Source organism: Pseudophryne corroboree, chromosome 4 (genome assembly GCF_028390025.1).
Source record: "Pseudophryne corroboree isolate aPseCor3 chromosome 4, aPseCor3.hap2, whole genome shotgun sequence".
Lineage (NCBI taxonomy): Eukaryota > Metazoa > Chordata > Amphibia > Anura > Myobatrachidae > Pseudophryne > Pseudophryne corroboree.
This window is the reverse complement of record NC_086447.1, coordinates 18,136,996-18,163,871: the sequence shown is the minus strand read 5'-3', so window position 1 is coordinate 18,163,871 and position 26,876 is coordinate 18,136,996. Positions and strand designations below refer to the sequence as shown.

At 36.7% G+C, this 26,876-nt stretch overlaps 18 non-coding genes across 18 annotated transcripts; 9 read left to right on the top strand and 9 right to left on the bottom strand.

Annotated features, from left to right (window-relative positions):
- Positions 1-500: 500 nt before the first annotated feature.
- TRNAN-GUU (transfer RNA asparagine (anticodon GUU)) lies at positions 501-574 on the bottom strand. Its single transcript has one exon. It is a non-coding gene; the product is annotated as a tRNA-Asn (tRNA).
- A 1,093-nt stretch (positions 575-1,667) lies between these two features.
- On the bottom strand, positions 1,668-1,741 carry TRNAN-GUU (transfer RNA asparagine (anticodon GUU)). Its single transcript has one exon. It is a non-coding gene; the product is annotated as a tRNA-Asn (tRNA).
- Positions 1,742-3,094: 1,353 nt separating this feature from the next.
- Positions 3,095-3,166, top strand: TRNAM-CAU (transfer RNA methionine (anticodon CAU)). The gene has a single exon. It is a non-coding gene; the product is annotated as a tRNA-Met (tRNA).
- Positions 3,167-3,995: 829 nt separating this feature from the next.
- Positions 3,996-4,069, bottom strand: TRNAN-GUU (transfer RNA asparagine (anticodon GUU)). The gene has a single exon. It is a non-coding gene; the product is annotated as a tRNA-Asn (tRNA).
- A 186-nt stretch (positions 4,070-4,255) lies between these two features.
- TRNAM-CAU (transfer RNA methionine (anticodon CAU)) lies at positions 4,256-4,327 on the top strand. The gene has a single exon. It is a non-coding gene; the product is annotated as a tRNA-Met (tRNA).
- Positions 4,328-5,162: 835 nt separating this feature from the next.
- TRNAN-GUU (transfer RNA asparagine (anticodon GUU)) lies at positions 5,163-5,236 on the bottom strand. The gene has a single exon. It is a non-coding gene; the product is annotated as a tRNA-Asn (tRNA).
- A 2,260-nt stretch (positions 5,237-7,496) lies between these two features.
- On the bottom strand, positions 7,497-7,570 carry TRNAN-GUU (transfer RNA asparagine (anticodon GUU)). The gene has a single exon. It is a non-coding gene; the product is annotated as a tRNA-Asn (tRNA).
- A 1,353-nt stretch (positions 7,571-8,923) lies between these two features.
- Positions 8,924-8,995, top strand: TRNAM-CAU (transfer RNA methionine (anticodon CAU)). The gene has a single exon. It is a non-coding gene; the product is annotated as a tRNA-Met (tRNA).
- A 1,090-nt stretch (positions 8,996-10,085) lies between these two features.
- Positions 10,086-10,157, top strand: TRNAM-CAU (transfer RNA methionine (anticodon CAU)). Its single transcript has one exon. It is a non-coding gene; the product is annotated as a tRNA-Met (tRNA).
- A 1,095-nt stretch (positions 10,158-11,252) lies between these two features.
- On the top strand, positions 11,253-11,324 carry TRNAM-CAU (transfer RNA methionine (anticodon CAU)). The gene has a single exon. It is a non-coding gene; the product is annotated as a tRNA-Met (tRNA).
- A 1,089-nt stretch (positions 11,325-12,413) lies between these two features.
- Positions 12,414-12,485, top strand: TRNAM-CAU (transfer RNA methionine (anticodon CAU)). The gene has a single exon. It is a non-coding gene; the product is annotated as a tRNA-Met (tRNA).
- Positions 12,486-16,821: 4,336 nt separating this feature from the next.
- On the bottom strand, positions 16,822-16,895 carry TRNAN-GUU (transfer RNA asparagine (anticodon GUU)). The gene has a single exon. It is a non-coding gene; the product is annotated as a tRNA-Asn (tRNA).
- A 1,093-nt stretch (positions 16,896-17,988) lies between these two features.
- Positions 17,989-18,062, bottom strand: TRNAN-GUU (transfer RNA asparagine (anticodon GUU)). The gene has a single exon. It is a non-coding gene; the product is annotated as a tRNA-Asn (tRNA).
- A 186-nt stretch (positions 18,063-18,248) lies between these two features.
- On the top strand, positions 18,249-18,320 carry TRNAM-CAU (transfer RNA methionine (anticodon CAU)). Its single transcript has one exon. It is a non-coding gene; the product is annotated as a tRNA-Met (tRNA).
- A 1,095-nt stretch (positions 18,321-19,415) lies between these two features.
- On the top strand, positions 19,416-19,487 carry TRNAM-CAU (transfer RNA methionine (anticodon CAU)). Its single transcript has one exon. It is a non-coding gene; the product is annotated as a tRNA-Met (tRNA).
- A 4,337-nt stretch (positions 19,488-23,824) lies between these two features.
- TRNAN-GUU (transfer RNA asparagine (anticodon GUU)) lies at positions 23,825-23,898 on the bottom strand. Its single transcript has one exon. It is a non-coding gene; the product is annotated as a tRNA-Asn (tRNA).
- Positions 23,899-24,084: 186 nt separating this feature from the next.
- On the top strand, positions 24,085-24,156 carry TRNAM-CAU (transfer RNA methionine (anticodon CAU)). The gene has a single exon. It is a non-coding gene; the product is annotated as a tRNA-Met (tRNA).
- Positions 24,157-24,991: 835 nt separating this feature from the next.
- On the bottom strand, positions 24,992-25,065 carry TRNAN-GUU (transfer RNA asparagine (anticodon GUU)). The gene has a single exon. It is a non-coding gene; the product is annotated as a tRNA-Asn (tRNA).
- Between the last annotated feature and the right edge of the window lie 1,811 nt (positions 25,066-26,876).

Genomic DNA, 26,876 nt, shown 5'->3' with positions numbered 1-26,876 from the left:
CTTACCTGTGTGCTGATTAGATATCACCTGGTTTTCACATTAAACAGATTCCCACTTGAGAAAGCAGCAAGGATGCAGTGAGGTTTATGTTTCCTGGTGTCAACCTGTATTATTTCAGTGGACATTGTAATGAGGATGCATCTTGCTGCCTTTCCAATGAAGCAAGTTTTAATCAGTAATAGGCGAAAAACCATTCCTACAAAGGTGTTAATCAGAGACTTGGCTTTGTGGACACTTTTCAGAGAGCAAATGTGTTAGCATAAAAATAAAGCCATAAAATGGAGAGCTGATTAATCACTCAATTGGATTTCTCTGCCTGCATAATTTTTTTTCTCTGCAACCCCATGCTAAATTGTGCTTCCTGTTTTTTATAAAATGACTTAATCAAATCTGACTCTGATTGCATCAGAGAAGGCCAGGTACCCTACACTATAAGAGGTGGTTTGAAATTTTGACTTGTCTACTTAAAGATCACCAAAATTTGATCACAAGGTCAATTACGTCCCCGGGTGGGATTGAACCACCAACCTTTCGGTTAACAGCCGAATGCGCTAACCGATTGCGCCACAGAGACAGCTTGCAAAAGCATGTATTGACAAAGGCTAAAAAGCATTCATCTAGAAAGTTTCCTAGAAAAAGGTTAAAAAGGCAATAATCTGGAGAGTTTTGCAAGATTTTTCTTCCATTGACCAACGAAGAAACACATTGGTACTTTCACATGATGAGTGAGTACTTCAGGATCTCTGACACTTACATGAGCAGCAGAGTGGCGCAGCGGAAGCGTGCTGGGCCCATAACCCAGAGGTTGGTGGATCGAAACCATCCTCTGCTATGTGCACTTATTTTTTTGTTAATTAAATTCTTCCAAAACTGGAATTGATATTTTGACTCTTTTATTTTTACTTAAAGTACAATAACTTTTAACATTTTAATTTGTTTTAATAGTATATTGACAGCATTGTTTTCTTTCAGAAATCCACTTAATTTTCTTTACCCTATTACTGAAATGGTAATTGACAAAAACAAGCTACATTGTCACCAGAAGAGCAATGCAAAATGTACAATTGATATTTCAAAATCATCTTTCCATCTTGAATTTCAATGATGCATTGGGGCAACGATTTTGTGAGAAACATCTTCACCCTTAAAGAAAGATTTTCTTAACTTCTTACCTGTGTGCTGATTAGATATCACCTGGTTTTCACATTAAACAGATTCCCACTTGAGAAAGCAGCAAGGATGCAGTGAGGTTTATGTTTCCTGGTGTCAACCTGTATTATTTCAGTGGACATTGTAATGAGGATGCATCTTGCTGCCTTTCCAATGAAGCAAGTTTTAATCAGTAATAGGTGAAAAACCATTCCTACAAAGGTGTTAATCAGAGACTTGGCTTTGTGGACACTTTTCAGAGAGCAAATGTGTTAGCATAAAAATAAAGCCATAAAATGGAGAGCTGATTAATCACTCAATTGGATTTCTCTGCCTGCATAATTTTTTTTCTCTGCAACCCCATGCTAAATTGTGCTTCCTGTTTTTTATAAAATGACTTAATCAAATCTGACTCTGATTGCATCAGAGAAGGCCAGGTACCCTACACTATAAGAGGTGGTTTGAAATTTTGACTTGTCTACTTAAAGATCACCAAAATTTGATCACAAGGTCAATTACGTCCCCGGGTGGGATTGAACCACCAACCTTTCGGTTAACAGCCGAATGCGCTAACCGATTGCGCCACAGAGACAGCTTGCAAAAGCATGTATTGACAAAGGCTAAAAAGCATTCATCTAGAAAGTTTCCTAGAAAAAGGTTAAAAAGGCAATAATCTGGAGAGTTTTGCAAGATTTTTCTTCCATTGACCAACGAAGAAACACATTGGTACTTTCACATGATGAGTGAGTACTTCAGGATCTCTGACACTTACATGAGCAGCAGAGTGGCGCAGCGGAAGCGTGCTGGGCCCATAACCCAGAGGTCGGTGGATCGAAACCATCCTCTGTTATGTGCACTTATTTTTTTGTTAATTAAATTCTTCCAAAACTGGAATTGATATTTTGACTCTTTTATTTTTACTTAAAGTACAATAACTTTTAACATTTTAATTTGTTTGAATAGTATATTGACAGCATTGTTTTCTTTCAGAAATCCACTTAATTTTCTTTACCCTATTACTGAAATGGTAATTGACAAAAACAAGCTACATTGTCACCAGAAGAGCAATGCAAAATGTACAATTGATATTTCAAAATCATCTTTCCATCTTGAATTTCAATGATGCATTGGGGCAACGATTTTGTGGGAAACATCTTCACCCTTAAAGAAAGATTTTCTTAACTTCTTACCTGTGTGCTGATTAGATATCACCTGGTTTTCACATTAAACAGATTCCCACTTGAGAAAGCAGCAAGGATGCAGTGAGGTTTATGTTTCCTGGTGTCAACCTGTATTATTTCAGTGGACATTGTAATGAGGATGCATCTTGCTGCCTTTCCAATGAAGCAAGTTTTAATCAGTAATAGGTGAAAAAACATTCCTACAAAGGTGTTAATCAGAGACTTGGCTTTGTGGACACTTTTCAGAGAGCAAATGTGTTAGCATAAAAATAAAGCCATAAAATGGAGAGCTGATTAATCACTCAATTGGATTTCTCTGCCTGCATAATTTTTTTTCTCTGCAACCCCATGCTAAATTGTGCTTCCTGTTTTTTATAAAATGACTTAATCAAATCTGACTCTGATTGCATCAGAGAAGGCCAGGTACCCTACACTATAAGAGGTGGTTTGAAATTTTGACTTGTCTACTTAAAGATCAGCAAAATTTGATCACAAGGTCAATTACGTCCCCGAGTGATATTGAACCACCAGCCTTTCGGTTAACAGCCGAATGCGCTAACCGATTGCACCACAGATACAACTTGCAAAATCATGTACTAACAAAGGCTAAAAAGCATTCATCTAGAAAGTTTCCTAGAAAAAGGTTAAAAAGGTAATAATCTGGAGAGTTTTGCAAGATTTTTCTTCCATTGACCAACGAAGAAACACATTGGTACTTTCACATGATGAGTAAGTACTTCAGGATCTCTGGCACTTACATGAGCAGCAGAGTGGCGCAGCGGAAGCGTGCTGGGCCCATAACCCAGAGGTCGGTGGATCGAAACCATCCTCTGCTATGTGCACTTATTTTTTTGTTAATTAAATTCTTCCAAAACTGGAATTGATATTTTGACTCTTTTATTTTTACTTAAAGTACAATAACTTTTAACATTTTAATTTGTTTTAATAGTATATTGACAGCATTGTTTTCTTTCAGAAATCCACTTAATTTTCTTTACCCTATTACTGAAATGGTAATTGACAAAAGCAAGCTACATTGTCACCAGAAGAGCAATGCAAAATGTACAATTGATATTTCAAAATCATCTTTCCATCTTGAATTTCAATGATGCATTGGGGCAACGATTTTGTGAGAAACATCTTCACCCTTAAAGAAAGATATTCTTAACTTCTTACCTGTGTGCTGATTAGATATCACCTGGTTTTCACATTAAACAGATTCCCACTTGAGAAAGCAGCAAGGATGCAGTGAGGTTTATGTTTCCTGGTGTCAACCTGTATTATTTCAGTGGACATTGTAATGAGGATGCATCTTGCTGCCTTTCCAATGAAGCAAGTTTTAATCAGTAATAGGTGAAAAACCATTCCTACAAAGGTGTTAATCAGAGACTTGGCTTTGTGGACACTTTTCAGAGAGCAAATGTGTTAGCATAAAAATAAAGCCATAAAATGGAGAGCTGATTAATCACTCAATTGGATTTCTCTGCCTGCATAATTTTTTTTCTCTGCAACCCCATGCTAAATTGTGCTTCCTGTTTTTTATAAAATGACTTATTCAAATCTGACTGCATCAGAGAAGGCCAGGTACCCTACACTATAAGAGGTGGTTTGAAATTTTGACTTGTCTACTTAAAGATCACCAAAATTTGATCACAAGGTCAATTACGTCCCCGGGTGGGATTGAACCACCAACCTTTCGGTTAACAGCCGAATGCGCTAACCGATTGCGCCACAGAGACAGCTTGCAAAAGCATGTACTGACAAAGGCTAAAAAGCATTCATCTAGAAAGTTTCCTAGAAAAAGGTTAAAAAGGCAATAATCTGGAGAGTTTTGCAAGATTTTTCTTCCATTGACCAACGAAGAAACACATTGGTACTTTCACATGATGAGTGAGTACTTCAGGATCTCTGACACTTACATGAGCAGCAGAGTGGCGCAGCGGAAGCGTGCTGGGCCCATAACCCAGAGGTCGGTGGATCGAAACCATCCTCTGCTATGTGCACTTATTTTTTTGTTAATTAAATTCTTCCAAAACTGGAATTGATATTTTGACTCTTTTATTTTTACTTAAAGTACAATAACTTTTAACATTTTAATTTGTTTTAATAGTATATTGACAGCATTGTTTTCTTTCAGAAATCCACTTAATTTTTTTTACCCTATTACTGAAATGGTAATTGACAAAAACAAGCTACATTGTCACCAGAAGAGCAATGCAAAATGTACAATTGATATTTCAAAATCATCTTTCCATCTTGAATTTCAATGATGCATTGGGGCAACGATTTTGTGAGAAACATCTTCACCCTTAAAGAAAGATTTTCTTAACTTCTTACCTGTGTGCTGATTAGATATCACCTGGTTTTCACATTAAACAGATTCCCACTTGAGAAAGCAGCAAGGATGCAGTGAGGTTTATGTTTCCTGGTGTCAACCTGTATTATTTCAGTGGACATTGTAATGAGGATGCATCTTGCTGCCTTTCCAATGAAGCAAGTTTTAATCAGTAATAGGTGAAAAAACATTCCTACAAAGGTGTTAATCAGAGACTTGGCTTTGTGGACACTTTTCAGAGAGCAAATGTGTTAGCATAAAAATAAAGCCATAAAATGGAGAGCTGATTAATCACTCAATTGGATTTCTCTGCCTGCATAATTTTTTTTCTCTGCAACCCCATGCTAAATTGTGCTTCCTGTTTTTTATAAAATGACTTAATCAAATCTGACTCTGATTGCATCAGAGAAGGCCAGGTACCCTACACTATAAGAGGTGGTTTGAAATTTTGACTTGTCTACTTAAAGATCACCAAAATTTGATCACAAGGTCAATTACGTCCCCGGGTGGGATTGAACCACCAACCTTTCGGTTAACAGCCGAATGCGCTAACCGATTGCGCCACAGAGACAGCTTGCAAAAGCATGTATTGACAAAGGCTAAAAAGCATTCATCTAGAAAGTTTCCTAGAAAAAGGTTAAAAAGGCAATAATCTGGAGAGTTTTGCAAGATTTTTCTTCCATTGACCAACGAAAAAACACATTGGTACTTTCACATGATGAGTGAGTACTTCAGGATCTCTGACACTTACATGAGCAGCAGAGTGGCGCAGCGGAAGCGTGCTGGGCCCATAACCCAGAGGTCGGTGGATCGAAACCATCCTCTGTTATGTGCACTTATTTTTTTGTTAATTAAATTCTTCCAAAACTGGAATTGATATTTTGACTCTTTTATTTTTACTTAAAGTACAATAACTTTTAACATTTTAATTTGTTTTAATAGTATATTGACAGCATTGTTTTCTTTCAGAAATCCACTTAATTTTCTTTACCCTATTACTGAAATGGTAATTGACAAAAACAAGCTACATTGTCACCAGAAGAGCAATGCAAAATGTACAATTGATATTTCAAAATCATCTTTCCATCTTGAATTTCAATGATGCATTGGGGCAACGATTTTGTGAGAAACATCTTCACCCTTAAAGAAAGATTTTCTTAACTTCTTACCTGTGTGCTGATTAGATGTCACCTGGTTTTCACATTAAACAGATTCCCACTTGAGAAAGCAGCAAGGATGCAGTGAGGTTTATGTTTCCTGGTGTCAACCTGTATTATTTCAGTGGACATTGTAATGAGGATGCATCTTGCTGCCTTTCCAATGAAGCAAGTTTTAATCAGTAATAGGTGAAAAAACATTCCTACAAAGGTGTTAATCAGAGACTTGGCTTTGTGGACACTTTTCAGAGAGCAAATGTGTTAGCATAAAAATAAAGCCATAAAATGGAGAGCTGATTAATCACTCAATTGGATTTCTCTGCCTGCATAATTTTTTTTCTCTGCAACCCCATGCTAAATTGTGCTTCCTGTTTTTTATAAAATGACTTAATCAAATCTGACTCTGATTGCATCAGAGAAGGCCAGGTACCCTACACTATAAGAGGTGGTTTGAAATTTTGACTTGTCTACTTAAAGATCAGCAAAATTTGATCACAAGGTCAATTACGTCCCCGAGTGATATTGAACCACCAGCCTTTCGGTTAACAGCCGAATGCGCTAACCGATTGCACCACAGATACAACTTGCAAAATCATGTACTAACAAAGGCTAAAAAGCATTCATCTAGAAAGTTTCCTAGAAAAAGGTTAAAAAGGCAATAATCTGGAGAGTTTTGCAAGATTTTTCTTCCATTGACCAACGAAGAAACACATTGGTACTTTCACATGATGAGTAAGTACTTCAGGATCTCTGGCACTTACATGAGCAGCAGAGTGGCGCAGCGGAAGTGTGCTGGGCCCATAACCCAGAGGTCGGTGGATCGAAACCATCCTCTGCTATGTGCACTTATTTTTTTGTTAATTAAATTCTGCCAAAACTGGAATTAATATTTTGACTCTTTTATTTTTACTTAAAGTACAATAACTTTTAACATTTTAATTTGTTTAAATAGTATATTGACAGCATTGTTTTCTTTCAGAAATCCACTTAATTTTCTTTACCCTATTACTGAAATGGTAATTGACAAAAACAAGCTACATTGTCACCAGAAGAGCAATGCAAAATGTACAATTGATATTTCAAAATCATCTTTCCATCTTGAATTTCAATGATGCATTGGGGCAACGATTTTGTGAGAAACATCTTCACCCTTAAAGAAAGATTTTCTTAACTTCTTACCTGTGTGCTGATTAGATATCACCTGGTTTTCACATTAAACAGATTCCCACTTGAGAAAGCAGCAAGGATGCAGTGAGGTTTATGTTTCCTGGTGTCAACCTGTATTATTTCAGTGGACATTGTAATGAGGATGCATCTTGCTGCCTTTCCAATGAAGCAAGTTTTAATCAGTAATAGGTGAAAAACCATTCCTACAAAGGTGTTAATCAGAGACTTGGCTTTGTGGACACTTTTCAGAGAGCAAATGTGTTAGCATAAAAATAAAGCCATAAAATGGAGAGCTGATTAATCACTCAATTGGATTTCTCTGCCTGCATAATTTTTTTTCTCTGCAACCCCATGCTAAATTGTGCTTCCTGTTTTTTATAAAATGACTTAATCAAATCTGACTCTGATTGCATCAGAGAAGGCCAGGTACCCTACACTATAAGAGGTGGTTTGAAATTTTGACTTGTCTACTTAAAGATCACCAAAATTTGATCACAAGGTCAATTACGTCCCCGGGTGGGATTGAACCACCAACCTTTCGGTTAACAGCCGAATGCGCTAACCGATTGCGCCACAGAGACAGCTTGCAAAAGCATGTATTGACAAAGGCTAAAAAGCATTCATCTAGAAAGTTTCCTAGAAAAAGGTTAAAAAGGCAATAATCTGGAGAGTTTTGCAAGATTTTTCTTCCATTGACCAACGAAGAAACACATTGGTACTTTCACATGATGAGTGAGTACTTCAGGATCTCTGACACTTACATGAGCAGCAGAGTGGCGCAGCGGAAGCGTGCTGGGCCCATAACCCAGAGGTCGGTGGATCGAAACCATCCTCTGTTATGTGCACTTATTTTTTTGTTAATTAAATTCTTCCAAAACTGGAATTGATATTTTGACTCTTTTATTTTTACTTAAAGTACAATAACTTTTAACATTTTAATTTGTTTTAATAGTATATTGACAGCATTGTTTTCTTTCAGAAATCCACTTAATTTTCTTTACCCTATTACTGAAATGGTAATTGACAAAAACAAGCTACATTGTCACCAGAAGAGCAATGCAAAATGTACAATTGATATTTCAAAATCATCTTTCCATCTTGAATTTCAATGATGCATTGGGGCAACGATTTTGTGAGAAACATCTTCAGCCTTAAAGAAAGATTTTCTTAACTTCTTACCTGTGTGCTGATTAGATATCACCTGGTTTTCACATTAAACAGATTCCCACTTGAGAAAGCAGCAAGGATGCAGTGAGGTTTATGTTTCCTGGTGTCAACCTGTATTATTTCAGTGGACATTGTAATGAGGATGCATCTTGCTGCCTTTCCAATGAAGCAAGTTTTAATCAGTAATAGGTGAAAAAACATTCCTACTAAGGTGTTAATCAGAGACTTGGCTTTGTGGACACTTTTCAGAGAGCAAATGTGTTAGCATAAAAATAAAGCCATAAAATGGAGAGCTGATTAATCACTCAATTGGATTTCTCTGCCTGCATAATTTTTTTTCTCTGCAACCCCATGCTAAATTGTGCTTCCTGTTTTTTATAAAATGACTTAATCAAATCTGACTCTGATTGCATAAGAGAAGGCCAGGTACCCTACACTATAAGAGGTGGTTTGAAATTTTGACTTGTCTACTTAAAGATCAGCAAAATTTGATCACAAGGTCAATTACGTCCCCGAGTGATATTGAACCACCAGCCTTTCGGTTAACAGCCGAATGCGCTAACCGATTGCACCACAGATACAACTTGCAAAATCATGTACTAACAAAGGCTAAAAAGCATTCATCTAGAAAGTTTCCTAGAAAAAGGTTAAAAAGGCAATAATCTGGAGAGTTTTGCAAGATTTTTCTTCCATTGACCAACGAAGAAACACATTGGTACTTTCACATGATGAGTAAGTACTTCAGGATCTCTGGCACTTACATGAGCAGCAGAGTGGCGCAGCGGAAGCGTGCTGGGCCCATAACCCAGAGGTCGGTGGATCGAAACCATCCTCTGCTATGTGCACTTATTTTTATGTTAATTAAATTCTTCCAAAACTGGAATTGATATTTTGACTCTTTTATTTTTACTTAAAGTACAATAACTTTTAACATTTTAATTTGTTTTAATAGTATATTGACAGCATTGTTTTCTTTCAGAAATCCACTTAATTTTCTTTACCCTATTACTGAAATGGTAATTGACAAAAACAAGCTACATTGTCACCAGAAGAGCAATGCAAAATGTACAATTGATATTTCAAAATCATCTTTCCATCTTGAATTTCAATGATGCATTGGGGCAACGATTTTGTGAGAAACATCTTCACCCTTAAAGAAAGATATTCTTAACTTCTTACCTGTGTGCTGATTAGATATCACCTGGTTTTCACATTAAACAGATTCCCACTTGAGAAAGCAGCAAGGATGCAGTGAGGTTTATGTTTCCTGGTGTCAACCTGTATTATTTCAGTGGACATTGTAATGAGGATGCATCTTGCTGCCTTTCCAATGAAGCAAGTTTTAATCAGTAATAGGTGAAAAACCATTCCTACAAAGGTGTTAATCAGAGACTTGGCTTTGTGGACACTTTTCAGAGAGCAAATGTGTTAGCATAAAAATAAAGCCATAAAATGGAGAGCTGATTAATCACTCAATTGGATTTCTCTGCCTGCATAATTTTTTTTCTCTGCAACCCCATGCTAAATTGTGCTTCCTGTTTTTTTATAAAATGACTTAATCAAATCTGACTGCATCAGAGAAGGCCAGGTACCCTACACTATAAGAGGTGGTTTGAAATTTTGACTTGTCTACTTAAAGATCACCAAAATTTGATCACAAGGTCAATTACGTCCACGGGTGGGATTGAACCACCAACCTTTCGGTTAACAGCCGAATGCGCTAACCGATTGCGCCACAGAGACAGCTTGCAAAAGCCTGTACTGACAAAGGCTAAAAAGCATTCATCTAGAAAGTTTCCTAGAAAAAGGTTAAAAAGGCAATAATCTGGAGAGTTTTGCAAGATTTTTCTTCCATTGACCAACGAAGAAACACATTGGTACTTTCACATGATGAGTGAGTACTTCAGGATCTCTGACACTTACATGAGCAGCAGAGTGGCGCAGCGGAAGCGTGCTGGGCCCATAACCCAGAGGTCGGTGGATCGAAACCATCCTCTGCTATGTGCACTTATTTTTTTGTTAATTAAATTCTTCCAAAACTGGAATTGATATTTTGACTCTTTTATTTTTACTTAAAGTACAATAACTTTTAACATTTTAATTTGTTTTAATAGTATATTGACAGCATTGTTTTCTTTCAGAAATCCACTTAATTTTTTTTACCCTATTACTGAAATGGTAATTGACAAAAACAAGCTACATTGTCACCAGAAGAGCAATGCAAAATGTACAATTGATATTTCAAAATCATCTTTCCATCTTGAATTTCAATGATGCATTGGGGCAACGATTTTGTGAGAAACATCTTCACCCTTAAAGAAAGATTTTCTTAACTTCTTACCTGTGTGCTGATTAGATATCACCTGGTTTTCACATTAAACAGATTCCCACTTGAGAAAGCAGCAAGGATGCAGTGAGGTTTATGTTTCCTGGTGTCAACCTGTATTATTTCAGTGGACATTGTAATGAGGATGCATCTTGCTGCCTTTCCAATGAAGCAAGTTTTAATCAGTAATAGGTGAAAAACCATTCCTACAAAGGTGTTAATCAGAGACTTGGCTTTGTGGACACTTTTCAGAGAGCAAATGTGTTAGCATAAAAATAAAGCCATAAAATGGAGAGCTGATTAATCACTCAATTGGATTTCTCTGCCTGCATAATTTTTTTTCTCTGCAACCCCATGCTAAATTGTGCTTCCTGTTTTTTATAAAATGACTTAATCAAATCTGACTCTGATTGCATCAGAGAAGGCCAGGTACCCTACACTATAAGAGGTGGTTTGAAATTTTGACTTGTCTACTTAAAGATCACCAAAATTTGATCACAAGGTCAATTACGTCCCCGGGTGGGATTGAACCACCAACTTTTCGGTTAACAGCCAAATGCGCTAACTGATTTCGCCACAGAGACAGCTTGCAAAAGCATGTACTGACAAAGGCTAAAAAGCATTCATCTAGAAAGTTTCCTAGAAAAAGGTTAAAAAGGCAATAATCTGGAGAGTTTTGCAAGATTTTTCTTCCATTGACCAACGAAGAAACACATTGGTACTTTCACATGATGAGTGAGTTCTTCAGGATCTCTGACACTTACATGAGCAGCAGAGTGGCGCAGCGGAAGCGTGCTGGGCCCATAACCCAGAGGTCGGTGGATCGAAACCATCCTCTGCTATGTGCACTTATTTTTTTGTTAATTAAATTCTTCCAAAACTGGAATTGATATTTTGACTCTTTTATTTTTACTTAAAGTACAATAACTTTTAACATTTTAATTTGTTTTAATAGTATATTGACAGCATTGTTTTCTTTCAGAAATCCACTTAATTTTCTTTACCCTATTACTGAAATGGTAATTGACAAAAACAAGCTACATTGTCACCAGAAGAGCAATGCAAAATGTACAATTGATATTTCAAAATCATCTTTCCATCTTGAATTTCAATGATGCATTGGGGCAACGATTTTGTGAGAAACATCTTCACCCTTAAAGAAAGATTTTCTTAACTTCTTACCTGTGTGCTGATTAGATATCACCTGGTTTTCACATTAAACAGATTCCCACTTGAGAAAGCAGCAAGGATGCAGTGAGGTTTATGTTTCCTGGTGTCAACCTGTATTATTTCAGTGGACATTGTAATGAGGATGCATCTTGCTGCCTTTCCAATGAAGCAAGTTTTAATCAGTAATAGGTGAAAAACCATTCCTACAAAGGTGTTAATCAGAGACTTGGCTTTGTGGACACTTTTCAGAGAGCAAATGTGTTAGCATAAAAATAAAGCCATAAAATGGAGAGCTGATTAATCACTCAATTGGATTTATCTGCCTGCATAATTTTTTTTCTCTGCAACCCCATGCTAAATTGTGCTTCCTGTTTTTTATAAAATGACTTAATCAAATCTGACTGCATCAGAGAAGGCCAGGTACCCTACACTATAAGAGGTGGTTTGAAATTTTGACTTGTCTACTTAAAGATCAGCAAAATTTGATCACAAGGTCAATTACGTCCCCGGCTGATATCGAACCACCAGCCTTTCGGTTAACAGCCGAATGCGCTAACCGATTGCACCACAGATACAACTTGCAAAATCATGTACTAACAAAGGCTAAAAAGCATTCATCTAGAAAGTTTCCTAGAAAAAGGTTAAAAAGGCAATAATCTGGAGAGTTTTGCAAGATTTTTCTTCCATTGACCAACGAAGAAACACATTGGTACTTTCACATGATGAGTAAGTACTTCAGGATCTCTGGCACTTACATGAGCAGCAGAGTGGCGCAGCGGAAGCGTGCTGGGCCCATAACCCAGAGGTCGGTGGATCGAAACCATCCTCTGCTATGTGCACTTATTTTTTTGTTAATTAAATTCTTCCAAAACTGGAATTGATATTTTGACTCTTTTATTTTTACTTAAAGTACAATAACTTTTAACATTTTAATTTGTTTTAATAGTATATTGACAGCATTGTTTTCTTTCAGAAATCCACTTAATTTTCTTTACCCTATTACTGAAATGGTAATTGACAAAAACAAGCTACATTGTCACCAGAAGAGCAATGCAAAATGTACAATTGATATTTCAAAATCATCTTTCCATCTTGAATTTCAATGATGGATTTGGGCAACGATTTTGTGAGAAACATCTTCACCCTTAAAGAAAGATATTCTTAACTTCTTACCTGTGTGCTGATTAGATATCACCTGGTTTTCACATTAAACAGATTCCCACTTGAGAAAGCAGCAAGGATGCAGTGAGGTTTATGTTTCCTGGTGTCAACCTGTATTATTTCAGTGGACATTGTAATGAGGATGCATCTTGCTGCCTTTCCAATGAAGCAAGTTTTAATCAGTAATAGGTGAAAAACCATTCCTACAAAGGTGTTAATCAGAGACTTGGCTTTGTGGACACTTTTCAGAGAGCAAATGTGTTAGCATAAAAATAAAGCCATAAAATGGAGAGCTGATTAATCACTCAATTGGATTTCTCTGCCTGCATAATTTTTTTTCTCTGCAACCCCATGCTAAATTGTGCTTCCTGTTTTTTATAAAATGACTTAATCAAATATGACTCTGATTGCATCAGAGAAGGCCAGGTACCCTACACCATAAGAGGTGGTTTGAAATTTTGACTTGTCTACTTAAAGATCAGCAAAATTTGATCACAAGGTCAATTACGTCTCCGGGTGGGATTGAACCACCAACCTTTCGGTTAACAGCCGAATGCGCTAACCGATTGCCCCACAGAGACAGCTTGCAAAAGCATGTACTGACAAAGGCTAAAAAGCATTCATCTAGAAAGTTTCCTAGAAAAAGGTTAAAAAGGCAATAATCTGGAGAGTTTTGCAAGATTTTTCTTCCATTGACCAACGAAGAAACACATTGGTACTTTCACATGATGAGTGAGTACTTCAGGATCTCTGACACTTACATGAGCAGCAGAGTGGCGCAGCGGAAATGTGCTGGGCCCATAACCCAGAGGTCGGTGGATCGAAACCATCCTTTGCTATGTGCACTTAATTTATTGTTAATTAAATTCTTCCAGAACTGGAATTGATATTTTGACTCTTTTATTTTTACTTAAAGTACAATAACTTTTAACATTTTAATTTGTTTTAATAGTATATTGACAGCATTGTTTTCTTTCAGAAATCCACTTAATTTTCTTTACCCTATTACTGAAATGGTAATTGACAAAAACAAGCTACATTGTCACCAGAAGAGCAATGCAAAATGTACAATTGATATTTCAAAATCATCTTTCCATCTTGAATTTCAATGATGCATTGGGGCAACGATTTTGTGAGAAACATCTTCACCCTTAAAGAAAGATTTTCTTAACTTCTTACCTGTGTGCTGATTAGATATCACCTGGTTTTCACATTAAACAGATTCCCACTTGAGAAAGCAGCAAGGATGCAGTGAGGTTTATGTTTCCTGGTGTCAACCTGTATTATTTCAGTGGACATTGTAATGAGGATGCATCTTGCTGCCTTTCCAATGAAGCAAGTTTTAATCAGTAATAGGTGAAAAACCATTCCTACAAAGGTGTTAATCAGAGACTTGGCTTTGTGGACACTTTTCAGAGAGCAAATGTGTTAGCATAAAAATAAAGCCATAAAATGGAGAGCTGATTAATCACTCAATTGGATTTCTCTGCCTGCATAATTTTTTTTCTCTGCAACCCCATGCTAAATTGTGCTTCCTGTTTTTTATAAAATGACTTAATCAAATCTGACTCTGATTGCATCAGAGAAGGCCAGGTACCCTACACTATAAGAGGTGGTTTGAAATTTTGACTTGTCTACTTAAAGATCACCAAAATTTTATCACAAGGTCAATTATGTCCCCGGGTGGGATTGAACCACCAACCTTCCGGTTAACAGCCGAATGCGCTAACTGGTTGCGCCACAGAGACAGCTTGCAAAAGCATGTACTGGCAATGGCTAAAAAGCATTCATCTAGAAAGTTTCCTAGAAAAAGGTTAAAAAGGCAATAATCTGGAGAGTTTTGCAAGATTTTTCTTCCATTGACCAACGAAGAAACACATTGGTACTTTCACATGATGAGTGAGTACTTCAGGATCTCTGACACTTACATGAGCAGCAGAGTGGCGCAGCGGAAGCGTGCTAAGCCCATAACCCAGAGGTCAGTGGATCGAAACCATCCTCTGCTATGTGCACTTATTTTTTTGTTAATTAAATTCTTCCAAAACTGGAATTGATATTTTGACTCTTTTATTTTTACTTAAAGTACAATAACTTTTAACATTTTAATTTGTTTTAATAGTATATTGACAGCATTGTTTTCTTTCAGAAATCCACTTAATTTTCTTTACCCTATTACTGAAATGGTAATTGACAAAAACAAGCTACATTGTCACCAGAAGAGCAATGCAAAATGTACAATTGATATTTCAAAATCATCTTTCCATCTTGAATTTCAATGATGCATTGGGGCAACGATTTTGTGAGAAACATCTTCACCCTTAAAGAAAGATTTTCTTAACTTCTTACCTGTGTGCTGATTAGATATCACCTGGTTTTCACATTAAACAGATTCCCACTTGAGAAAGCAGCAAGTATGCAGTGAGGTTTATGTTTCCTGGTGTCAACCTGTATTATTTCAGTGGACATTGTAATGAGGATGCATCTTGCTGCCTTTCCAATGAAGCAAGTTTTAATCAGTAATAGGTGAAAAAACATTCCTACAAAGGTGTTAATCAGAGACTTGGCTTTGTGGACACTTTTCAGAGAGCAAATGTGTTAGCATAAAAATAAAGCCATAAAATGGAGAGCTGATTAATCACTCAATTGGATTTCTCTGCCTGCATAATTTTTTTTCTCTGCAACCCCATGCTAAATTGTGCTTCCTGTTTTTTATAAAATGACTTAATCAAATCTGACTCTGATTGCATCAGAGAAGGCCAGGTACCCTACACTATAAGAGGTGGTTTGAAATTTTGACTTGTCTACTTAAAGATCAGCAAAATTTGATCACAAGGTCAATTACGTCCCCGGGTGATATCGAACCACCAGCCTTTCGGTTAACAGCCGAATGCGCTAACCGATTGCACCACAGATACAACTTGCAAAATCATGTACTAACAAAGGCTAAAAAGCATTCATCTAGAAAGTTTCCTAGAAAAAGTTTAAAAAGGCAATAATCTGGAGAGTTTTGCAAGATTTTTCTTCCATTGACCAACGAAGAAACACATTGGTACTTTCACATGATGAGTAAGTACTTCAGGATCTCTGACACTTACATGAGCAGCAGAGTGGCGCAGCGGAAGCGTGCTGAGCCCATAACCCAGAGGTCGGTGGATCGAAACCATCCTCTGCTATGTGCACTTATTTTTTTGTTAATTAAATTCTTCCAAAACTGGAATTGATATTTTGACTCTTTTATTTTTACTTAAAGTACAATAACTTTTAACATTTTAATTTGTTTTAATAGTATATTGACAGCATTGTTTTCTTTCAGAAATCCACTTAATTTTCTTTACCCTATTACTGAAATGGTAATTGACAAAAACAAGCTACATTGTCACCAGAAGAGCAATGCAAAATGTACAATTGATATTTCAAAATCATCTTTCCATCTTGAATTTCAATGATGCATTGGGGCAACGATTTTGTGAGAAACATCTTCACCCTTAAAGAAAGATTTTCTTAACTTCTTACCTGTGTGCTGATTAGATATCACCTGGTTTTCACATTAAACAGATTCCCACTTGAGAAAGCAGCAAGGATGCAGTGAGGTTTATGTTTCCTGGTGTCAACCTGTATTATTTCAGTGGACATTGTAATGAGGATGCATCTTGCTGCCTTTCCAATGAAGCAAGTTGTAATCAGTAATAGGTGAAAAAACATTCCTACAAAGGTGTTAATCAGAGACTTGGCTTTGTGGACACTTTTCAGAGAGCAAATGTGTTAGCATAAAAATAAAGCCATAAAATGGAGAGCTGATTAATCACTCAATTGGATTTCTCTGCCTGCATAATTTTTTTTCTCTGCAACCCCATGCTAAATTGTGCTTCCTGTTTTTTATAAAATGACTTAATCAAATCTGACTCTGATTGCATCAGAGAAGGCCAGGTACCCTACACTATAAGAGGTGGTTTGAAATTTTGACTTGTCTACTTAAAGATCACCAAAACTTGATCACAAGGTCAATTACGTCCCCGGGTGGGATTGAACCACCAACCTTTCGGTTAACAGCCGAATGCGCTAACCGATTGCGCCACAGAGACAGCTTGCAAAAGCATGTACTGACAAAGGCTAAAAAGCATTCATCTAGAAAGTTTCCTAGAAAAAGGTTAAAAAGGCAATAATCTGGAGAGTTTTGCAAGATTTTTCTTCCATTGACCAACGAAGAAACACATTGGTACTTTCACATGATGAGTGAGTACTTCAGGATCTCTGACACTTACATGAGCAGCAGAGTGGCGCAGCGGAAGCGTGCTGGGCCCATAACCCAGAGGTCGGTGGATCGAAACCATACTCTGCTATGTGCACTTATTTTTTTGTTAATTAAATTCTTCCAAAACTGGAATTGATATTTTGACTCTTTTATTTTTACTTAAAGTACAATAACTTTTAACATTTTAATTTGTTTTAATAGTATATTGACAGCATTGTATTCTTTCAGAAATCCACTTAATTTTCTGTACCCTATTACTGAAATGGTAATTGACAAAAACAAGCTACATTGTCACCAGAAGAGCAATGCAAAATGTACAATTGATATTTCAAAATCATCTTTCCATCTTGAATTTCAATGATGCATTGGGGCAACGATTTTGTGAGAAACATCTTCACCCTTAAAGAAAGATTTTCTTAACTTCTTACCTGTGTGCTGATTAGATATCACCTGGTTTTCACATTAAACAGATTCCCACTTGAGAAAGCAGCAAGGATGCAGTGAGGTTTATGTTTCCTGGTGTCAACCTGTATTATTTCAGTGGACATCGTAATGAGGATGCATCTTGCTGCCTTTCCAATGAAGCAAGTTTTAATCAGTAATAGGTGAAAAACCATTCCTACAAAGGCGTTAATCAGAGACTTGGCTTTATGGACACTTTTCAGAGAGCAAATGTGTTAGCATAAAAATAAAGCCATAAAATGGAGAGCTGATTAATCACTCAATTGGATTTCTCTGCCTGCATAATTTTTTTTCTCTGCAACCCCATGCTAAATTGTGCTTCCTGTTTTTTATAGAATGACTTAATCAAATCTGACTCTGATTGCATCAGAGAAGGCCAGGTACCCTACACTATAAGAGGTGGTTTGAAATTTTAACTTGTCTACTTAAAGATCACCAAAATTTGATCACAAGGTCAATTACGTCCCCGGGTGGGATTGAACCACCAACCTTTCGGTTAACAGCCGAATGCGCTCACTGATTGCGCCACAGAGACAGCTCGCAAAAGCATCTATTGACAAAGGCTAAAAAGCATTCATCTAGAAAGTTTCCTAGAAAAAGGTTAAAAAGGCAATAATCTGGAGAGTTTTGCAAGATTTTTCTTCCATTGACCAACGAAGAAACACATTGGTACTTTCACATGATGAGTGAGTACTTCAGGATCTCTGACACTTACATGAGCAGCAGAGTGGCGCAGCGGAAGCGTGCTGGGCCCATAACCCAGAGGTCGGTGGATCGAAACCATCCTCTGCTATGTGCACTTATTTTTTTGTTAATTAAATTCTTCCAAAACTGGAATTGACATTTTGACTCTTTTATTTTTACTTAAAGTACAATAACTTTTAACATTTTAATTTGTTTTAATAGTATATTGACAGCATTGATTTCTTTCAGAAATCCACTTAATTTTCTTTACCCTATTACTGAACTGGTAATTGACAAAAACAAGCTACATTGTCACCAGAAGAGCAATGCAAAATGTACAATTGATATTTCAAAATCTTCTTTCCATCTTGAATTTCAATGATGCATTGGGGCAACGATTTTGTGAGAAACATCTTCACCCTTAAAGAAAGATTTTCTTAACTTCTTACCTGTGTGCTGATTAGATATCACCTGGTTTTCACATTAAACAGATTCCCACTTGAGAAAGCAGCAAGGATGCAGTGAGGTTTATGTTTCCTGGTGTCAACCTGTATTATTTCAGTGGACATTGTAATGAGGATGCATCTTGCTGCCTTTCCAATGAAGCAAGTTTTAATCAGTAATAGGTGAAAAAACATTCCTACAAAGGTGTTAATCAGAGACTTGGCTTTGTGCACACTTTTCAGAGAGCAAATGTGTTAGCATAAAAATAAAGCCATAAAATGGAGAGCTGATTAATCACTCAATTGGATTTCTCTGCCTGCATAATTTTTTTTCTCTGCAACCCCATGCTAAATTGTGCTTCCTGTTTTTTATAAAATGACTTAATCAAATCTGACTCTGATTGCATCAGAGAAGGCCAGGTACCCTACACTATAAGAGGTGGTTTGAAATTTTGACTTGTCTACTTAAAGATCAGCAAAATTTGATCACAAGGTCAATTACGTCCCCGGCTGATATCGAACCACCAGCCTTTCGGTTAACAGCCGAATGCGCTAACCGATTGCACCACAGATACAACTTGCAAAATCATGTACTAACAAAGGCTAAAAAGCATTCATCTAGAAAGTTTCCTAGAAAAAGGTTAAAAAGGCAATAATCTGGAGAGTTTTGCAAGATTTTTCTTCCATTGACCAACGAAGAAACACATTGGTACTTTCACATGATGAGTGAGTACTTCAGGATCTCTGGCACTTACATGAGCAGCAGAGTGGCGCAGCGGAAGCGTGCTGGGCCCATAACCCAGAGGTCGGTGGATCGAAACCATCCTCTGCTATGTGCACTTATTTTTTTGTTAATTAAATTCTTCCAAAACTGGAATTGATATTTTGACTCTTTTATTTTTACTTAAAGTACAATAACTTTTAACATTTTAATTTGTTTTAATAGTATATTGACAGCATTGTCTTCTTTCAGAAATCCACTTAATTTTCTTTACCCTATTACTGAAATGGTAATTGACAAAAACAAGCTACGTTGTCACCAGAAGAGCAATGCAAAATGTACAATTGATATTTCAAAATCATCTTTCCATCTTGAATTTCAATGATGCATTGGGGCAACGATTTTGTGAGAAACATCTTCACCCTTAAAGAAAGATTTTCTTAACTTCTTACCTGTGTGCTGATTAGATATCACCTGGTTTTCACATTAAACAGATTCCCACTTGAGAAAGCAGCAAGGATGCAGTGAGGTTTATGTTTCCTGGTGTCAACCTGTATTATTTCAGTGGACATTGTAATGAGGATGCATCTTGCTGCCTTTCCAATGAAGCAAGTTTTAATCAGTAATAGGTGAAAAACCATTCCTACAAAGGTGTTAATCAGAGACTTGGCTTTGTGGACACTTTTCAGAGAGCAAATGTGTTAGCATAAAAATAAAGCCATAAAATGGAGAGCTGATTAATCACTCAATTGGATTTCTCTGCCTGCATAATTTTTTTTCTCTGCAACCCCATGCTAAATTGTGCTTCCTGTTTTTTATAAAATGACTTAATCAAATATGACTCTGATTGCATCAGAGAAGGCCAGGTACCCTACACCATAAGAGGTGGTTTGAAATTTTGACTTGTCTACTTAAAGATCAGCAAAATTTGATCACAAGGTCAATTACGTCTCCGGGTGGGATTGAACCACCAACCTTTCGGTTAACAGCCGAATGCGCTAACCGATTGCCCCACAGAGACAGCTTGCAAAAGCATGTACTGACAAAGGCTAAAAAGCATTCATCTAGAAAGTTTCCTAGAAAAAGGTTAAAAAGGCAATAATCTGGAGAGTTTTGCAAGATTTTTCTTCCATTGACCAACGAAGAAACACATTGGTACTTTCACATGATGAGTGAGTACTTCAGGATCTCTGACACTTACATGAGCAGCAGAGTGGTGCAGCGGAAGCGTGCTGGGCCCATAACCCAGAGGTCGGTGGATCGAAACCATCCTTTGCTATGTGCATTTAATTTATTGTTAATTAAATTCTTCCAGAACTGGAATTGATATTTTGACTCTTTTATTTTTACTTAAAGTACAATAACTTTTAACATTTTAATTTGTTTTAATAGTATATTGACAGCATTGTTTTCTTTCAGAAATCCACTTAATTTTCTTTACCCTATTACTGAAATGGTAATTGACAAAAACAAGCTACATTGTCACCAGAAGAGCAATGCAAAATGAACAATTGATATTTCAAAATCATCTTTCCATCTTGAATTTCAATGATGCATTGGGGCAACGATTTTGTGAGAAACATCTTCACCCTTAAAGAAAGATTTTCTTAACTTCTTACCTGTGTGCTGATTAGATATCACCTGGTTTTCACATTAAACAGATTCCCACTTGAGAAAGCAGCAAGGATGCAGTGAGGTTTATGTTTCCTGGTGTCAAGCTGTATTATTTCAGTGAACATTGTAATGAGGATGCATCTTGCTGCCTTTCCAATGAAGCAAGTTTTAATCAGTAATAGGTGAAAAACCATTCCTACAAAGGTGTTAATCAGAGACTTGGCTTTGTGGACACTTTTCAGAGAGCAAATGTGTTAGCATAAAAATAAAGCCATAAAATGGAGAGCTGATTAATCACTCAATTGGATTTCTCTGCCTGCATAATTTTTTTTCTCTGCAACCCCATGCTAAATTGTGCTTCCTGTTTTTTATAAAATGACTTAATCAAATCTGACTCTGATTGCTTTAGAGAAGGCCAGGTACCCTACACCATAAGAGGTGGTTTGAAATTTTGACTTGTCTACTTAAAGATCACCAAAATTTGATCACAAGGTCAATTACGTCCCCGGGTGGGATTGAACCAACAACCTTTCGGTTAACAGCCGAATGCGCTAACCGATTGCGCCACAGAGAGAGCTTGCAAGAGCATGTACTGACAAAGGCTAAAAAGCATTCATCTAGAAAGTTTCCTAGAAAAAGGTTAAAAAGGCAATAATCTGGAGAGTTTTGCAAGATTTTTCTTCCATTGACCAACGAAGAAACACATTGGTACTTTCACATGATGAGTGAGTACTTCAGGATCTCTGACACTTACATGAGCAGCAGAGTGGTGCAGCGGAAGCGTGCTGGGCCCATAACCCAGAGGTCGGTGGATCGAAACCATCCTCTGCTATGTGCACTTATTTTTTTGTTAATTAAATTCTTCCAAAACTGGAATTGATATTTTGACTCTTTTATTTTTACTTAAAGTACAATAACTTTTAACATTTTAATTTGTTTTAATAGTATATTGACAGCATTGTTTTCTTTCAGAAATCCACTTAATTTTCTTTACCCTATTACTGAAATGGTAATTGACAAAAACAAGCTACATTGTCTCCAGAAGAGCAATGCAAAATGTACAATTGATATTTCAAAATCATCTTTCCATCTTGAATTTCAATGATGCATTGGGGCAACAATTTTGTGAGAAACATCTTCACCCTTAAAGAAAGATTTTCTTAACTTCTTACCTGTGTGCTGATTAGATATCACCTGGTTTTCACATTAAACAGATTCCCACTTGAGAAAGCAGCAAGGATGCAGTGAGGTTTATGTTTCCTGGTGTCAACCTGTATTATTTCAGTGGACATTGTAATGAGGATGCATCTTGCTGCCTTTCCAATGAAGCAAGTTTTAATCAGTAATAGGTGAAAAAACATTCCTACAAAGGTGTTAATCAGAGACTTGGCTTTGTGGACACTTTTCAGAGAGCAAATGTGTTAGCATAAAAATAAAGCCATAAAATGGAGAGCTGATTAATCACTCAATTGGATTTCTCTGCCTGCATAAATTTTTTTCTCTGCAACCCCATGCTAAATTGTGCTTCCTGTTTTTTATAAAATGACTTAATCAAATCTGACTCTGATTGCATCAGAGAAGGCCAGGTACCCTACACTATAAGAGGTGGTTTGAAATTTTGACTTGTCTACTTAAAGATCAGCAAAATTTGATCACAAGGTCAATTACGTCCCCGGGTGATATTGAACCACCTTCCTTTCGGTTAACAGCCGAATGCGCTAACCGATTGCACCACAGATACAACTTGCAAAATCATGTACTAACAAAGGCTAAAAAGCATTCATCTAGAAAGTTTCCTAGAAAAAGGTTAAAAAGGCAATAATCTGGAGAGTTTTGCAAGATTTTTCTTCCATTGACCAACGAAGAAACACATTGGTACTTTCACATGATGAGTGAGTACTTCAGGATCTCTGACACTTACATGAGCAGCAGAGTGGCGCAGCGGAAGCGTGCCAGGCCCATAACCCAGAGGTCGGTGGATCGAAACCATCCTCTGCTATGTGCACTTATTTTTTTGTTAATTAAATTCTTCCAAAACTGGAATTGATATTTTGACTCTTTTATTTTTACTTAAAGTACAATAACTTTTAACATTTTAATTTGTTTTAATAGTATATTGACAGCATTGTTTTCTTTCAGAAATCCACTTAATTTTCTTTACCCTATTACTGAAATGGTAATTGACAAAAACAAGCTACATTGTCACCAGAAGAGCAATGCAAAATGTACAATTGATATTTCAAAATCATCTTTCCATCTTGAATTTCAATGATGCATTGGGGCAACGATTTTGTGAGAAACATCTTCACCCTTAAAGAAAGATTTTCTTAACTTCTTACCTGTGTGCTGATTAGATATCACCTGGTTTTCACATTAAACAGATTCCCACTTGAGAAAGCAGCAAGGATGCAGTGAGGTTTATGTTTCCTGGTGTCAACCTGTATTATTTCAGTGGACATTGTAATGAGGATGCATCTTGCTGCCTTTCCAATGAAGCAAGTTTTAATCAGTAATAGGTGAAAAACCATTCCTACAAAGGTGTTAATCAGAGACTTGGCTTTGTGGACACTTTTCAGAGAGCAAATGTGTTAGCATAAAAATAAAGCCATCAAATGGAGAGCTGATTAATCACTCAATTGGATTTCTCTGCCTGCATAATTATTTTTCTCTGCAACCCCAATGCTAAATTGTGCTTCCTGTTTTTTATAAAATGACTTAATCAAATCTGACTCTGATTGCATCAGAGAAGGCCAGGTACCCTACACTATAAGAGGTGGTTTGAAATTTTGACTTGTCTACTTAAAGATCACCAAAATTTGATCATATGGTCAATTACATCCCCGGGTGGGATTGAACCACCAACCTTTCGGTTAACAGCCGAATGCGCTAACCGATTGCGCCACAGAGACAGCTTGCAAAAGCATGTACTGACAAAGGCTAAAAACCATTCATCTAGAAAGTTTCCTAGAAAAAGGTTAAAAAGGCAATAATCTGGAGAGTTTTGCAAGATTTTTCTTCCATTGACCAACGAAGAAACACATTGGTACTTTCACATGATGAGTGAGTACTTCAGGATCTCTGACGCTTACATGAGCAGCAGAGTGGCGCAGTGGAAGCGTGCTGGGCCCATAACCCAGAGGTCGGTGGATCAAAACCATCCTTTGCTATGTGCACTTATTTTTTTGTTAATTAAATTCTTCCAAAACTGGAATTGATATTTTGACTCTTTAATTTTTACTTAAAGTAACAATAACTTTTAACATTTTAATTTGTTTTAATAGTATATTGACAGCATTGTTTTCTTTCAGAAATCCACTTAATTTTCTTAACCTATTACTGAAATGGTAATTGACAAAAACAAGCTACATTGTCACCAGAAGAGCAATGCAAAATGTACAATTGATATTTCAAAATCATCTTTCCATCTTGAATTTCAATGATGCATTGGGGCAACGATTTTGTGAGAAACATCTTCACCCTTAAAGAAAGATTTTCTTAACTTCTTACCTGTGTGCTGATTAGATATCACCTGGTTTTCACATTAAACAGATTCCCACTTGAGAAAGCAGCAAGGATGCAGTGAGGTTTATGTTTCCTGGTGTCAACCTGTATTATTTCAGTGGACATTGTAATGAGGATGCATCTTGCTGCCTTTCCAATGAAGCAAGTTTTAATCAGTAATAGGTGAAAAACCATTCCTACAAAGGTGTTAATCAGAGACTTGGCTTTGTGGACACTTTTCAGAGAGCAAATGTGTTAGCATAAAAATAAAGCCATAAAATGGAGAGCTGATTAATCACTCAATTGGATTTCTCTGCCTGCATAATTTTTTTTCTCTGCAACCCCATGCTAAATTGTGCTTCCTGTTTTTTATAAAATGACTTAATCAAACCTGACTCTGATTGCATCAGAGAAGGCCAGGTACCCTACACTATAAGAGGTGGTTTGAAATTTTGACTTGTCTACTTAAAGATCAGCAAAATTTGATCACAAGGTTAATTACGTCCCTGGGTGGTATTGAACCACCAGCCTTTCGGTTAACAGCCGAATGCGCTAACCAATTGCGCCACAGAGACAGCTTGCAAAAGCATGTACTGACAAAGGCTAAAAAGCATTCATCTAGAAAGTTTCCTAGAAAAAGGTTAAAAAGGCAATAATCTGGAGAGTTTTGCAAGATTTTTCTTCCATTGACCAACGAAGAAACACATTGGTACTTTCACATGATGAGTGAGTACTTCAGGATCTCTGGCACTTACATGAGCAGCAGAGTGGTGCAGCGGAAGCGTGCTGGGCCCATAACCCAGAGGTCGGTGGATCGAAACCATCCTCTGCTATGTGCACTTATTTTTTTGTTAATTAAATTCTTCCAAAACTGGAATTGATATTTTGACTCTTTTATTTTTACTTAAAGTACAATAACTTTTAACATTTTAATTTTTTTTAATAGTATATTGACAGCATTGTTTTCTTTCAGAAATCCACTTAATTTTCTTTACCCTATTACTGAAATGGTAATTGACAAAAACAAGCTACATTGTCACCAGAAGAGCAATGCAAAATGTACAATTGATATTTCAAAATCATCTTTCCATCTTGAATTTCAATGATGCATTGGGGCAACGATTTTGTGAGAAACATCTTCACCCTTAAAGAAAGATTTTCTTAACTTCTTACCTGTGTGCTGATTAGATATCACCTGGTTTTCACATTAAACAGATTCCCACGTGAGAAAGCAGCAAGGATGCAGTGAGGTTTATGTTTCCTGGTGTCAACCTGTATTATTTCAGTGGACATTGTAATGAGGATGCATCTTGCTGCCTTTCCAATGAAGCAAGTTTTAATCAGTAAGAGGTGAAAAACCATTCCTACAAAGGTGTTAATCAGAGACTTGGCTTTGTGGACACTTTTCAGAGAGCAAATGTGTTAGCATAAAAATAAAGCCATAAAATGGAGAGCTGATTAATCACTCAATTGGATTTCTCTGCCTGCATATTTTTTTTTCTCTGCAACCCCAATGCTAAATTGTGCTTCCTGTTTTTTATAAAATGACTTAATCAAATCTGACTCTGATTGCATCAGAGAAGGCCAGGTACCTTACACCATAAAAGGTGGTTTGAAATTTTGACTTGTCTACTTAAAGATCACCAAAATTTGATCACAAGGTCAATTACGTCCCCGGGTGGGATTGAACCACCAACCTTACGGTTAACAGCCGAATGCGCTAACCGATTGCGCCACAGAGACAGCTTGCAAAAGTATGTACTGACAAAGGCTAAAAAGCATTCATCTAGAAAGTTTCCTAGAAAAAGGTTAAAAAGGCAATAATCTGGAGAGTTTTGCAAGATTTTTCTTCCATTGACCAACGAAGAAACACATTGGTACTTTCACATGATGAGTGAGTTCTTCAGGATCTCTGACACTTACATGAGCAGCAGAGTGGCGCAGCTGAAGCGTGCTGGGCCCATAACCCAGAGGTCGGTGGATCGAAACCATCCTCTGCTATGTGCACTTATTTTTTTGTTAATTAAATTCTTCCAAAACTGGAATTGATATTTTGACTCTTTTATTTTTACTTAAAGTACAATAACTTTTAACATTTTAATTTGTTTTAATAGTATATTGACAGCATTGTTTTCTTTCAGAAATCCACTTAATTTTCTTTACCCTATTACTGAAATGGTAATTGACAAAAACAAGCTACATTGTCACCAGAAGAGCAATGCAAAATGTACAATTGATATTTCAAAATCATCTTTCCATCTTGAATTTCAATGATGCATTGGGGCAACGATTTTGTGAGAAACATCTTCACCCTTAAAGAAAGATTTTCTTAACTTCTTACCTGTGTGCTGATTAGATATCACCTGGTTTTCACATTAAACAGATT